Here is a 16687-nt window from a genome sequence, read left to right as displayed (position 1 = left end):
GAATTTCTTCTCTTAAATTTTATTTACACAGAAATACATTCAGCATCTGATATCCAAATATAAATACAGCAGCTCTGAGGAGGAATAAGTACAAACAAATATATCCTCAGTTAAAACATACATTCAGGGACACCTGGGAGGCTCAATCAGTTAAGTGTCTACCTTCAGTTCAGGTTATGATCCCAGTGGAATCAAGCCCCACATTGGGCTTCCTGCTTAGTAGGGAGCCAACTCCTCCCTCTCGCTTGTGCTCTCTCTTGCTCTCTCACCATCTCTTTCTCCCTCTCTCTCAAATAAGTAAAATCTTTTAAGAAAAAAAAATTTTTTTAAATAAAACATTCATTTCTCTACTTTTTGTTCATTAATCAACTTCTTGGAGATACGTACACACTTTATCAGAGGCCAGTAAAAGGGGCCTTTGCAGAATTCTTTCACAAAGAAAACTACTATAAGATTGTGGGACAACTGGGTGGCTCAGCAGTGGAGCATGTGCCTTCTGCTCAGGGCATGATCCTGGTCCCGGGATCGAGTCCCACATTGGGCTCCAGTCCCACACCGGGCTCCCTGCGAGAAGCCTGCTTCTGCCTCTGCCTATGTCTCTGCTTCTCTCTTTTGTGCCTCTTATGAATAAATAAACAAATAAAATCTTAAAAGAAAAGGGGGGGGGGGGCAGCCCAGGTGGCTCAGCGGTTTAGCGCCACCTTCAGCCGGGGGTATGATCCTGGAGACCCGGGATCGAGTCCCATGTCGGGCTCCCTGCATGGAGCCTGCTTCTCCCTCTGCCTGTGTCTCTGCCTCTCTCTCTCTCTCTCTCTCTCTCTCTCTCTCTGTCTCTCACGAATAAATAAATAAAATCTTAAAAAAAAAAAAAAGAAACATTGCTAACTTATGTATGTGCCTTACAGTTCACATTTTTATATATTTTTGGGCAAAGCCATCTTCAACACCATCCTTGTTAACAAATCTAAGATTTTTCAATTATATTATTATCCATCAAGGTTCAGCTAAAATTTCAATATGACATCAAAAAAACTCAAGAAAGACAAATCAATTAAAAGATACCTAACTTTCAAAAACAGAGATCTAACTTTCAATTAGACAAGTAATAGTCATTGGTTGGAAAATGTGTATAAAACTAAAGGCATGTCGGGTGATTTAGAAGTTCAAATACTAAATAGAAGACAACAAATACTTAATTTTATACTAAAACAGTATGAGAAAATTATTTCTGGCCATGTTTTTAAATAAATATCTCTTTATAGACTCTCATTATGTATCCTTATGGCAATCTCTCTATGATATCACTTTTTAAAATTATTAAAGTATTGTAGATATACAATATTATATTAGTTTCAGATGTACCACATAGTCATTCAACATTTATATACATTACAAAGTCATTACCATAGTAAATCTAGCCACCATCTGTCACCAGACACATTACATATATATTAACTACATTCCTTGCGCTGTACATATTATATCTCCATGTCTAATTTATTTTTGTTTGTTTTGGGCTTTGGGGTATTTTTTATTTTAATTCCAGTATAGTTAACTCTGTTACATTAGTTTCAGGTAAACAATACAGTAATTCAGTAATTCTATATATAACACAGTGCTCATCAAGATAAATGTAATCTTAATCCCCTTCACCTATTTCACCCATTCCTGCACTCACTTCCCCTCTGGGTAACCTTCTGGGTAAAAGTTTGTACTCCCTCTTATAAAATAAAGAAAAATTATTGTATTAAATTCATCCAAAATACACCAGATTATTGGCATCTCAATATTCTAAAACTACCATATAAAAAGTTATTTATGCATTTTGCAACAGATACAACCTTAAAAATCCTAACAGTAAAATGAGCGAAGAGGCAAAATATTATTTCTGTAGTAAATTAGAAAACTAAAGTAGGGATCCCTGGGTGGCTCAGCGGTTTGGTACCTGCCTTCGGCCCAGAGCGTGAGCCTGGAGTTCTGGGATAGAATCCCACATCGGGCTCCTTGTGTGGAGCCTGCCTCTCCCTCTGCCTCTGTCTCTCTTTCTCTCTCTGTGTCTCTCATGAATAAATAAAGTCTTTAAAAAAAAAAAAAACTAAAGTAAATGGGCACCTGGGTGGCTCAGTTGGTTGAGTGTATGCCTTCAGCTCAGGTCATGATATCAAGGTCCTGGGATCATGCCCCACACTGGACTCTCTGCTCAGTGGGGAGTATTCTTTTCCCTCTCCCTCTAACACCCCCCTCCCGCTCACACTGCTTGTGTGCGTGCTCTAATAGTTTTTTAAAAATTAAATTCATTAAAAAATGAAATGCCATTAATCTCAGTAGAATCTATGAATTATTATTTTTAAAAAGAACTATACACTATTCATAACTATTATAGTTTCAATTTTACATCAGTATAAATTTTTGGTTATTTCACTAATTTTTTTTTGTATTTTCTATTTAGAATTTAAAAGATTCAGTGTCTCATTTGAAGACAGTCCTACAACACTCGAGAATAAATTGAGGATGACTCAATAAAACTACTACACCCAAAACAAATAACAAGGACAGTCCAAATAGATATGGTTCCTATGGGAAGGGATACAAGAGCTTTTTATCTTTTATTTTAAATTATTCTGATGCCATTAATGAATATAAAAGACAAAACAGCAAATTCAGAGAAGATAGGTGAGCCTAGAATCTTATCCAATATCTATATACATATTTGCAAAACATTTTTTAAGATTTATTTATTTATTTTAGAGAGTGTGTGTGTGCACGAGAGTGTGTGTGTGTGCACAAGTGTGTGCACAAGAGGCACAGGGAGAGAGAGAAAGAGGAAGCCGACTCTCTGCTGAGGGGGAAGCTGGACTGGCATGATCCCAGGATCCCGAGATTGACCTGAGATGAAATCAAGAGTTGGAGGCTTACCCAATTGAGCCCCTGAGGCATTCAAAACATTTTTGCACTCTTTTAATATATGCTAAGCTTTCCAGAAATGTAATATCTCACTAATTAAAAGAACAGTGTCTATTAGACACCATTAGAACCTTACCAAAAGGTGTTCATTATCTTGGGAAAAAATCATACTACAGAGCAAAGCTGATGATGGTATTTGACTCACCCATTTAATATATGTACCTAATATGCAGTCTAATATGCAGCAGGTGCATTCATGACTATTCTACACATGGGTATTAACATCTGATTACTTTATTCTACCCTACAGTACAGTAGAAACTAAGTCTTCACATACTGAAATACTTGTGTGAATGTTTGAGTTGTAAACTTCAGGAATTTTTTTTTTCATTAAATATCATGGTTACTGGAAAGACTGACTAACCTTGGTTTTCAAGCTTGGGTTTTTGACAAGTTTGAGGTTTTGTTTGTTTTTTGAGTAAAGCCTGTCGCACTTCAAGGAAAGCAACTGCCAATATCTATTAACAATAATAAAATTCAAGCGAAAAGCAGAATCTGGGAAATCTCGTATCTGCCACCTTGAGCATGATAGCTTACGCTGTTTAAATAGTTAAGACTTTTCTGATGAAATCAAAACATGATTTTTTTCATATTACAGAAATTTGGAAGATCTACATAATTCAGCAAAACAGTGTGTTTCAAATGACCAATACATTATGTTATAAAATCATGAATGGATAAAACATTCATTCAGAGCACAAAAGACACCAACAGATTTTAATATGAGTACAAAAGTTCCCTAGTATGGTTTAACATTCCACCTTGGAACTTTAAGAAATTACCACCTGCCGAGTCTTGATGAAGGACCAAAGAAGGATATACACAATTATCTAAAAAGGTTACATTACTACTTCCTTTCCCAAGGATATATCTATGTAAGGTCAGATTTCTTTTTTTTTTTTTTTTTTTTTAAATTTATTTATGATAGTCACAGAGAGAGAGAGAGAGAGAGAGGCAGAGACACAGGCAGAGGGAGAAGCAGGCTCCATGCACCGGGAGCCTGATGTGGGATTCGATCCCGGGTCTCCAGGATCGCGCCCTGGGCCAAAGGCAGGCGCCAAACCGCTGTGCCACCCAGGGATCCCGGTCAGATTTCTTTATATACAGTTCAACCAAAAACAACGTAATGCAGAAAAATTGAATCCAATTATCTTCTATTAAGTTAGACATTATAGAGATTTATAAAAAATACACAACAGTGTCACTTTTTACCACAGATCTTTGTTTTGGAAAATAGTTATTTTTCATTTCATTAATTTTTAAATAATCTCTACATTCAACTTGGGGCTTAAACTCACAATCCCAAGATCAAAAGTCAGATGTTCTACCAACCGAGCCAGCCAGGCACCCCCAAAATAGTTATTTTTCATAAAATGTCATTTTCTGTTAGCATACATTTTTATTTATTTTTAAATGGATTAAATAAGTTTTTATTTCTAAATTTTAATTTCTAACACAGTAAATATTGATAGATAAAACCAGAGAGATAAACAAAATCTTTACAGAGTCCTCAATAATTATGAGTACAAAAGAAACTCAAAATCTAAGATCCATTAATCTACATAAAATCTTACCAAATCTAAAAAAAAAAAATCTTGCCAAATCTTTTGCTAGACAGCTCACATTCTCTAGTCATTAAAATCAATCTAGTGACAGTAAGGGGACAACGAAAAACGATACACATATATTACATAACTTGTGATGAATATAACACAGGCATAATTCCAAACAGTAAATATGGGAAAAATATTTTGAAAGATTTAATTCGAACAGGTAAGACTGACTAAAGGAAAGTGAATTCCAGACAAAGGCCTGTTTGAATACAAGTGGAAGATGGGAGAACAAAGATGTATTTATGGTATTAATAATAGGTCAATGGGGCTACAGCATGGCACAGTAGCAAAATTGTGACAAGTGCTGCCATGGAAAAGTGAGCCCAGAGCATAGGCCACGAAGGGTTTCAATCCCACAGTACAAGTTTAGACTCTGAAATGTATTAATAGAGAGCTAACAGAGATTCTTATTCAGACTAATGACAATCAGACTTCTACTCTGAAACACAACCCCAATGGCAATGCATAAGACAGACTGTGCATGAGGAAAAGCCAAACACAAGGAGACGTATATGGAAGAAAGAGTAATGAAGCCTGCACCCAGTCAGAGGGAGCGGAAAGTGAAGGATGACCTTTTTTTTTTTTTTTTTTAAGATTTTATTTATTTATTCATGAGAGACACAGAGAGAGGTAGAGACACAGACAGAGGGGAAAGCAGGCTCCATGCAGGAAGCCCAATGCGGGGCTCGATCCCGGGACTCCAGGATCATACCCTGGGCCAAAGGGAGGCGACCAACCACTGAGCCACCCAGGCATCCTGTGAAGAGATGACCTTTTAGAGGCAGACCGGGGCTTGGCAAATGAAAGAAAATGACAGGAGGGAAAAAGTGAATAAAAGATCTGAACCTGAATAACCAGGGAAATGGGACTATTATATGGGAAACAGAAGAAGACCCAAGTTTCTCAAAGGAGGTGGATTTGATGGGAATTGTGGTATTTTAAGATGTCTGTAGAGTATCAGTGTAGAAACTGGTCAAGATAATACTGAATGAAAAAAAAAAAAGAATACTGAATGAAGGAAATTTTCACTAAAAGAATTGGAACGATAATTATCAAAAATAAGAACAGAGTAGAGCAAAGTGCCAAGAAAAGGAGTTTATGAGACATGAACAGTAAAGGAATGGGGAGAGAGAATTGAGCAGTAAAAATAAAATAAGAAAATTCAGAGACCTGACAGAGTGCATGACCATAAAAGCTAAGAGAAAAGAATTCAAGGAGGATTAGTTGGTGAATAGCTGAAGAGCCTGGAAAAGAATAACGATCTAAATGAGGCCACTGGATCTATTAATTACGAGGTTACAGAATAGTCTCTGTTGAGTGCTTACGGCAGAACACAGATTAAAATGAATCCGGGTTCATGGCCTCATTAGCATGGTATTAGGTACAGGAAATAAATATTTTACCCAGAGGTACATGAAAGTATGTTTTCCAAACAACAGTGTCTGCTTTTCAACCATAACAATTTTTTAATAAAACTATATCTCTAAATTTAACTGTTATTTTCAAATAACTTATTTCAGAGTCACATAAAACACTGATTTTAGCATTAAAATAGAATACTATCATTTACCTAATAAATTTTATGACACAAAAAGAATTTACAAAAATATATTTATATACACAATTGTGCTACATATTGAACCTCATTCTACTGCATAAAAGAACATTATTCTTAGTGTAGATGAGCCTACTATAGGACATTTGAGTGCAAGTCCAACAAACAGCATTATTAAAGAAAAACCCCTATTATCTAATCCCTTTTTCTTAGTAATATCAAGCAAAATATGAGATCAAGCTTAATTAAGACATATTTATATGAAATGTGTATTTAGCCAGACCTATGTTTATACAACAGTATTATGTGAAATATCCATATTTGTTAGCATAATCTAGAAAACAATCACTGTTCAACAAAAGACTGAACACTGTTCTATGAAATTACAATTTAATTCTTTATTTAATTTACAAGAAACTTTACAGGAATACATTTGTTTAAAGCAAATTCATGAAGTATGTCATTAAAACATGTAGTTAAAGGGCTTAAAAACTTAGACTCTGTAGGTCCAGAAGGTCTCCCCTCTCTCATCAGCTGGCAGGGGAGCACTCTGTAGAACAGGAATCTGAGGGCAAGAACAAACTAATATAAACCTCCTCAATTTGCCATTGAATATATGAAAACTAGTTCTATGCTAAACATTCATCTATTTTTCCCCATCATCTCAATGGCCAACACAAGCTGTAGTTTTGTTTGAAACCTCAAACAAAAGGATTAAAGATACATAAAATCATCTGCTCTCATCTTCAATGATGGACAGGAAGATCAGAGAAGCTAATATGTTCCTCTTGAAACACACACATGAATACGCTTTGTTCTTCCCCAAAATACCAAAAGGATAACAGACAGCAAATCATGCCCACAAACCAAAACACAGTTGTTTCATCTAATTTTAGAAAAAAAATAACAAGGGACTGGAGAAAAGTTCTCTCTGGAATAACTCAATCCTCAAATCAGGGAAATTCAAAGAGCACAACATGGAAAAACCAACAGCCTCAATTCTCCCCTTTAGGATACTAATTCTATCAGCACCAAATCAAAACAAAGAGTATGTTTATAGAAGATCCCAAAAAAGTTTGAAATCTCTCTTTTTCAAAGAAGAAAAAAAGCCCATTTACAGGAAACATATCTAAATGTATTATTCAAGCACAGGTGCTCTGTGGTTTACCAAATCTGTTTCTTTTTTGTACCATATTTTTTGTTGTTGTTTTTTTTTTTTTTTTAAGTAGGCTTCATGCCTGGCTCAGAGCCTGAACTCAAGACATGAGATCAAGGCCTGAGCTAAGATCAAGAGTCAACTGACTGAGCCACCCAGATGCTCCCCATACTCTTTTAAAGTCAAGCTTAGGAACATATTTGTTTAAAAAAAAAAAAAAAAAAAAAAAGAGGCCAAATTACATCATTTACGTCCAGAAGAATCCTTTATTTATATTTTAAAGTCTCATAGCCAGGTGTTTGTTATTTGATTAATTTGCCCAGCCCTAGGCTATATGGTTGGTTCTTCCCTTTCTGGAAGCTGTGAATAAGACCCAGTCTTGCTGTACTTGAGACAAGCAGTCTCAAGTATTTTGCAGATGGATCACAAGATTTTGCTTAATCTGACCAAAATCCTGTACTTCTTTCTCCCTAGAACCTTCAACAGTAGAAAGAAAATACAAAGTATAATCTAATTGTTTCTGGAGGGAATACTGTTCATATACTAGGAACCTTCATACCATCTCTTAAGAAGAGAAATCCTTTTCTTTAGAAATCTCAGGAATCTGTCCAAAATAAAACATGGATTTAAATCTGTATCCAGAATTCAGATTAACTAGGTAAAACTGGCATTAACAGAAGACAGCTGAGTAACAGCAAACTGCAATAGATTTATACAGAAATTTGATGTGTCCTTTTTTTTTTTTTTTTTAAAGAATTTATTTATTCGGGCAGCCCAGGTGGCTCAGCGGTTTGGCACTACCTTCAGCCCAGGGCCTGATCCTGGAGACCCGGGATCGAGTCCCACATCAGGCTCCTGCATGGAGCCTGCTTCTCCCTCTGCCTGTGTCTCTGCCTCTCTTTCTCCCTCTCTGTCATAAATAAATAAATAAATAAATAAATAAATAAATAAATAAATAATCTATCTTAAAAAAAAAAAGAATTTATTTATTCATGAGAGACACAGAGAAGATAGGCAGAAACACGGGCAGAGGGAGAAGCAGGCTCCACGCAGGGAACCTGACACGGGAATCAATCCGGGGACTCCAGGACCACACCCTGGGCCGAAGGCAGGCGCTAAACCGCTGAGCCACCCAGGGATCCCCTAATGTGTCTTTGAAAGGACTTGTGGAGGACAGCCCCAGTGGCCCAGTGGTTCAGCACCACCTTCAGCGGATCCTGGAGACCCAGATTCGAGTCCCGTGTCAGGCTCCCTGCGTGGAGCCTGCTTCTCCCTCTGCCTGTGTCTCTGCCTCTCTCTCTCTCCCCTCTCTCTCTGTCTCTCATGAATAAATAAATAAATAAATAAAATCTTAAAAAAAAATGAAAGAACTTGCAGAGGAAGAACAATTATTTCACAAAAATCTTACCTCTCTAAACTATTACTATATTAAGCCATGTTTTCTGGTCTTTTTGCTATCAAGAGTCCAGGTGAGCAAGAGATACAAATTTCACAAGGCAAAGACCTTTTCTTGCCAATTTTTTTTAACTTAGTCATTAAAAGATCTTTTCTGATAAAAAAACATTTACTCTTTCAAACCAAAACTTATTTCAGAAACCTCATTAAGGTACAACAAATTTAATAAAAGGGTTTTATGTTAATAGACTTAGGTTATGTTTCTCATTGGGTTATATGGATCATCAAAAGTTCCTAAAGGGAGCATGGCTGGCTCAGTAGGTAGAGCACACAATTCTTGATCTCCAGGTGGTGAGTTCAAGCTCCATGTTGGGCACAGAGATCACCTAAAAAGAAAAAAAAAAAAAAAGTTCCCAAAATAACTGTCCAATTAAATGAGAAAGTGAATGAACTATTTTTCTAAGCATGTATAAGACAAGTACTCTCTAGCATTTTTGAGATGTATCACAACTCTCAAGGTTTAAAAAAAAAAAAGATTTTATTTTATTTATTCATGAGCGACAGAGAGAGAGAGGGGAAGAGACACAGGCAGAGGGAGAAGCAGGCTCCATGCAGGGAGCTTGACATGGGAATCGATCCAGGGTCTTCAGGATCACACCCTGGGCTGCAGGCGGCACTAAACCGCTGCGCCACTGGGGCTGCCCTCTCAAGGTTATTTAAATCGCACCAAGGAAATGCTACAAATTCCCAAGGGTTCTAATCAATGCCCTATTTATTTTCCACTTGCTCCACCTAAGCCCCCACCCCTCTTGTGCTCTGTTCCTGCTCAGATCATCACCTAGGTTCCCCAGGTGGGTTGCAGCAATGTATGTCAATGAACAAGACCCAAGACGGAGGGAGGGGAGGTGAGGGAGCTTTTCTCTTCCCTCCCTGCCTGACTGCCTCAAAGTCACAGTTCCCTTGGGTGCCCTCCTCCACAGTGCCAGCTCTCAACTCTCAACTCTGGTAATCTCTGAAGAATTAAGGGCTTCTCACCACTGCTTTTCCCTGGGTGCTTCCCCCCCCCCCCTACCGCCACCACCACCCTTGTTTGTTCTCTAACCTCTATAGTCTGTTCTTTTGCACCATAAAGGATGAAATCTCTTTCCTGCTGGGAGCTTGCCTGATGCAGCTAACACCACCAAGTCTGGCTAATTCAAAACAGTACATTACCTAAAGAAATCCAATTTTAAAAGTTTAACAAGGTCTGAAGATCTATTCAACTATTATTTATTTTTGCTATTTGTATAATTAAGAATTAAATATTACCAGCTTACTTCCAAATGAAGCTAGTTAAAAGCTGAAAAGCTCATTACAATTAAAGTTAGGTGTGAAATTTAACACTGCCTTGTCCTCTCAAGATAAATGCCTAGAAGCCCCAAATAAGCTTAATATAAAAAATAAAAAAAAAAATCAATGAACAGATTCTGGTAACCAATATTTCACTTCCTTTACCATATACTGCCTGGTTAATCCAAACACTTTTTTTTGTTATTGTTGAAGCCTTCCTTAGGCACAGGATAAAGAAAAGTTTTAAACCAATGGTTCTCAAATTTTGGGAGGGGAAGTAAATCAACCAAAAATTCGTTAAAATGCTAATACTCAGGCCCCACCCCCACCTTCCTGAGAAATGTTTTTACCAGTTCGCAGATAACTGTGATACATACCTAAATTTCAGAACTTCTTAAAACTGGCCAACTTTAAGATTCCACCCAAATCTCCAATACTTTTCTTTATGAATGAACATTCCACATTAAACATGGCCAAAGAAACCAAAAAACAAATAAGGAAATCCCTCACAAAGTAACAATAATAATGTACCCTAACTACACACCACTGTGATACTTGTTTCACATGTATTATTATCTAATTCTGTCCTCACAGGAACCACACCAGTTAGGTAACACTGTTGCCTCCATTTTATAGATGAGAAAACTGAAGCCCAGAGAAACTAAGTAATCGGATCATGGAAGTGACTGGTAAAACCTTAGGTCTGGCTAGGTCTTAGACCTATGATCACCTGAGGTCTACCAGTCTCTCTTACGTGGAAGCTGGACAAGCAAGCTCCTGTACATAAATGCAACTCTGGAGCTTCAGACTGTCACAAAAAGGATTAAGCCTAAGGGCCAAGCAGTTAAACAAGCACTAACCCTGCCTGTCCACTCCCTCCCTACAAGTTCCCCTGACTCTCCACCCATTACTTACCAAGGTCTTCCACCTTCACAGTATGCTATCACATGCTATTAGAACATCACAAGCCTGAGTGTATATCAGCATTCCTTCTACTCTTACTACATGCTAAGTACATCTAAATCCCATCTCCACCAAGTACTGGCTGTGAGCTTGAGCAAATTTAACATCTCTATGCCTCAGTTTCCCAATCTGTAAATTGTGGGTCATAATCTCAAGTGCACCAAAGTGACGTAGAGATTAACTGAGATGATGTACATAAAGTACTTGGTTGACACACTAACACATAGCAAAAACTCAATAAACAATAGCTGCTAATCCAACATCTCAATCCTAGGTCCCATTTATTTTCTCTCAGCCTTGTTTCCTGAGACTATGACAAAAGATGGAACATACTTTTACTCATCAGGAGCAGACTAGTAACAGTGCTATACCTCAGTGGACTGAAAGCCAGGAGTAGAAAATTTTAGAGTAAATGAGTCTTTTGGTAGCCCTCAAATTGCACCACTTTGACAAATATTTCCCAACTTGAGCATCAGCCTTGCTGATTACATACTAGTATGAAGAGTCTATAATTAACCTAATTCAAAACAACAATAAAATATCACTCAGCACAGGGACTTGGTCTTAATTTATCACCGTATCATCAGCACTGAGAACAGTGCTGGCTCATGGCAGACACTCAAATATTTGACAAATTAATAAAGTATAAAGATACCAATGCAGACACACCTTAACTCATTAGTGAATCTTTACAAAAATAAGTATAATTTTCAGATAAATAACAATGTGCAAAGTGAGAAAAGTTATTTTCAAAATTCCCCTAGAATATTTTTTTTAAAGATCAAAACATTTTTGTGTGTTACAAAAACAAAAATAAATCCAAGCAGATAATGAAGTTAACACTTTTTTAAGTGTTCTATCCTAGGTTCTCTGTCCTAGAATTTAGTAAGCAGTTCAACCCTGGGTTACTTCAACACTTTAGGATGCTATGAGACCTCCATCTTATAACCATGTTTCTGTAGTTCAGCTCCTAATTGGTTGGAGGAGTCATCCTCTGTGTATCTTCATCTTCTAAACCAGCCCAGTCTTCTTCAAGGAACTTGAACTCATCGTCTACCTCTCAGAAACTCAAATCTACCAGCTGCTTTTTCTCTGATGTGGCAACTTTCCCCACTGAAATCCTCTCAAGCCGAGAGGAAAACTGGAGCTCTCACTTTTCCTCACCAAAGGGACCAATGCTAGGGCCACCTCTGAAGCCAACTCTACCACTTTCTTTTTTAAAACAAATCATGGGCTTCCCTTAAAAACTCTCCAACTTGGGATCCCTGGGTGGCGCAGCGGTTTAGCGCCTGCCTTTGGCCCAGGGCGCGATCCTGGAGACCCGGGATTGAACCCCACGTCAGGCTCCCAGTGCATGGAGCCTGCTTCTCCCTCTGCCTGTGTCTCTGCCTCTCTCTGTGTGTGTGACTGTCATAAATAAATAAAAATTAAAAAAAAAAAAAAAAAAGAACTCTCCAACCAAGGACCCCTGGGTGGCATAGTCTTGGTTTCAGTTCAGGTCAGGTTCTCAAGGTTATGACATCGAGCCCTACATGTCGCTCTGTGCTCAGTACAGTCTGCTTATGACTCTTTCCTCCTCTCCATCTGCCCACCCCAACAACCAATGTTCACTTGCTCTTGAACTCTAAAAATAAAAAAAAATCTTTATAAACTCTCCAATTACTAACCTCAGCTCCATTAATCTACTAAAAATGTTAAAGTAGTTCCATAATAATGCATCATGGTCATTTCCTATCTTCCATTCAAAACAAAAACAAAAACAAACCTAGTAACTAACAATTATCACTTTACTGATGCTGACTTTTCAGAATTTCGAGAACCATACAAATAGAAGCCACAAAATGAAGTAAGTGCCCTTAAGAGGTTAACCCTAGGCAGCCCAGGCGGCTCAGCGGCTCAGCAGTTTATCCAGTTTATTGCTGCCTTCAGCCCAGGATGTGATCCTGGAGACCCAGGGTGGGGCTCCCAGCATGGGGCCAGCTTCTCCCTCTGCCTGTGTCTCTCATGAATAAATAAATAAAATCTTAAAAAAAAAAAAAAAAAAGAGGCTAACCCTAACTAACACCCAGATAACTGTAATCTACTACTGAATACACAGAAGTTCCATTGTCAGCTATGTTTCCAAGCAGCCACATAGGTAACCTTGAACAAGGTGCTTAATTTTTTTGTTCCCATTTTCTCATCCACAGAGAAAGTTTTACCACATCTACTTCAACAACTTGTTTAAAGGACCAAATGTACATAAAATGATTTTAGAACAATAAAGTGCCATACAAATGTAAGTTGTTAAATGTGATATAAATATCACCAGATTTTAAATGGATATTTCCATTCATCTTTCTTTTTATGTCTCTGCCACTCTTTATATTTCCTAAATCCAAAGATCTGCCAGTACAAGAAAGAACCAGTTCCACCCACAGTCATATTTCAAACATACTAGGCCCTCAGTAAATATTTGTTGAAAAGTATGTTCATCCACATATTATAGAAATTTTAAAATTCTGCTATATGCAATACCTTAACTTGTAAAGGTTAAGCAGCAGACTACTTTCAAACAAAATAACAAATGACATAACTTACATAAAAGATGCCTGTGGTTTTGTCAAAAGCACCACCTTCCTTTGTCCACATTACTCAGCCTGGATATAAATATTCATCTGTGTGAATATCACCCAAGGAATGTTCTTCAGTATTCTGGTTTCACTGGAGGCATGCTTTCCTCATAGAAAAGGATTTCCCTTCTCTTTAACACTAGCAAGATTTCTAAAGATGCCAGATTGGTTCTTCTGGTTTTACAGTCTATGCTTCAGCACTTACAGGGAGAACTTCTGTGGACTTGTGCTCATTTCTCAAATTACCATTCATATACTAAATATGGAAAAAGTTTATTTTTCAAGACCATAAACAGAAAAATATTCTAATACTTCTATCTTAAGATTACTAATAGTCCACTAAATTTGTCAAATAAAAGCATAACTTTTAAATGCTAAACTTCCTGGTTCCTCTGAATATTATATAATGCCTCAAAAATAGAATTCAAGCTTATTTGGCTTTAGTTCTCGATTATCTACACTTACATACACACACACACGCGCGCGCGATGTGTTACAGATCATCCATTAATAATTTTTATTAAGCTCTTGAATGATAGTTTTGTACTCACAGTTGAATATAAGTACCCTGAGAGATGCAAAATTCCTAATAGTTTAAACCAAATAATGAAACATCTGTAAACACAGTCACCCAACTCAGCCTTCTTACCATTTTTTTTTTAAGATTTTATTTATTTATTCATGAGAATACACAGAGAGGAGAGAGAGAAGCAGAGACACAGGCAGAGGGAGAAGCAGGCTCCATGCAGGGAGCCCGACTTGGGACTGGATCCGGGTCTCCAGGATCATGCCCTGAGCTGTAGGCGGTGCTAAACCGCTGAGCCACGGGGGCTGCCTCTTCTTACCATTTTTCTTCTCATTTACCCAACCACATTCTACTGCTGAAATGACTCCTACACTTTGTTACAAAAGATGGACTTTGTGTGCTCACTTTCATCCTTTATGTCTTTATAGCTCAAAGGACATTCCTGAAATAAATGAAGGCCATAAAAAAAACTGTTCTAATAGTACAGGTGACAATTTAATCATACTTTGAAAACAAGCCCCCCTGCGCAAGGGTTACGAACTTAATTATGTAATATTTAAAAGACAGTACTGCATTTATGGACAACGATCTCATTTGAGAAAAATAGAAAGTTCTATCTGAAACAGGAACATTGTACTATTCATTTTATCTACAAAGAAAACCAGTGTTATATTACAGTCTAATTCTAATTCCAATAAACCCACCAAAATAAAGTACACGATTTGTATAATATTCTGGTATTTACATCAGAAATGATAAAGCAACACCGTATTACTGTTCAGAGTTGTCAACTTAATGAAAAAAAAACAAAAACAAAATTCAACATTAGTTTCAGAACCACATTCATGACCCATATCATCCTCACTCCTGTGTGCCTTCTTTAACACAATACCAGTTCTGCAGGTTTATTTAAACAGTCTACCAAATGAACTAAGATCAAGGCAACCTGGTCTGGTGGAAAAGACAAGGGTTTCGTGGTCAGAAGACTTAGGTGTGAATCCAGACTTTGTTCCTCTGGAGCTGTAAGACCTTGAGCAAATATTTAATTCTCTAAGCTTAAATTTCCTCATGTGTAAAAGGACAAGACCACCAACCTTGAAAATTATTTTGTAGATTAAATCTCTCAGTGTTCTGATTATACCAGATTCCTATATGGTATAGGAATTATACCAATTCCATCCAGTGGGTGGGTGATGATCTTATACTACCAAAGGGCCAGTTCAGGGGCACCCGGATGGCTCAGTTGGGTAAGTGTCTGCCTTTGGCTCAGGTCATGATCCCAAGTTTCTGGGATAGAGCCCCCGCATCTGGGAATCTGCTTCTCCGTCTCTCTCTGCCCCTTGTGTGCTTGCTCTCTCATTTTCTCTCAAATAAATAAATAAAAATCTTTTTTTAATTAATTCATTAATTTTAAAAAATGAGGGCCAGTTCAGAATTATTATGAAGTACATCATTAAAGGGATCACAAACTGTATGAGAGTTAGCAAAGCAGTAATACCATTTTTAGTCTTTTACTGAAAATGTTTTCATATACAAACATGAAAATTTCACAGAGGTCAGAAATCTTTTTAAAACTGACATTTTTAAATATCAAAATGAAGCTTCAATTATCAACAGTGAAAACTGGTTAATTTTCTAAAAAATGTTTTGGGTGCTTAGATTTATCCAAACCTCACAAAGCAAAAAAATTTAAAACTTTCTTAAAAGAGCTGTACTTTAGAACCCAGAGACAGCCCAGTTATCTAAACAATGGGCTACATGATACACCACAGTCTCCAGGCAAAGTCACAACAGGATGAGAAAAGAGCCTTCAGCCTCTCTCAGATTTCCTGGCCACTGTTATTTTAAAACTTGATCACATAAACATAAACAGAGGGAAAAAATCCACTTCAGATAAGCGCCATGGGTTATGACTTATGATCTGTTCTTAATACATCATATTAATTTACATTAAATATTACAATAATGCATTACACTTTTCTTGTTCATGCTTCTGGACTAATGAAGAATACGTGTATTACAGTTTTACATAATATGTATTTAGAGTTTTTAATCCTGTAATCTCTTTCTAAAGTTCTTTTACTTCTTTTTAAAATTACCTTTTGAAAACGAAAAGGTAACTCAAACTGGGAGAACAATGTCACATAGAACACACAAACGCAATAGGCAAATCTGCCTAAGACTAAAATGACTTGTTTACCACTGTGTGTATAATTCCTGCGCAATTTAAAATACTCAACATGAGCTGTATATTTAAAAGTCAATGAGTTACTTTGAATGGCTGCATTGTTTCAAGCTCTGGCTATAGCCCAATGTGTAATGTTTCTAAAATTAATGATAAAAAATACCAAGGTAATTTTTTCACGAAGCAATTTCCAAATATAAAACCACAACCCAAGGTATCTATGAAGTTTAGTTAATTTGTACAGATATGCTGTTTTCCTGCCAACCTTTGCACCATGACCATTCCAGCCCAAGTTCAAGATTCACATTTCATGGTGTGAAGAGTTTCAACTAAACCTTAAGAATTTTTAAAACTTTCACACCCTGACGATACTCAGATACTTTGCATCT

At 37.1% G+C, this 16687-nt stretch overlaps 1 protein-coding gene across 6 annotated transcripts in view; it reads right to left on the bottom strand.

Annotated features, from left to right (window-relative positions):
* Positions 1 to 16687, bottom strand: part of MYO6 (myosin VI) — a 143260-nt gene that overhangs the window by 125347 nt on the left and 1226 nt on the right. The window lies entirely within an intron of this gene.

The sequence above is a fragment of the Canis lupus genome, chromosome 12 (assembly GCF_003254725.2).
Source record: "Canis lupus dingo isolate Sandy chromosome 12, ASM325472v2, whole genome shotgun sequence".
NCBI lineage: Eukaryota > Metazoa > Chordata > Mammalia > Carnivora > Canidae > Canis > Canis lupus.
Note: the sequence above shows the minus strand (reverse complement) of the source record. Positions and strands in the feature narration are given on the sequence as shown.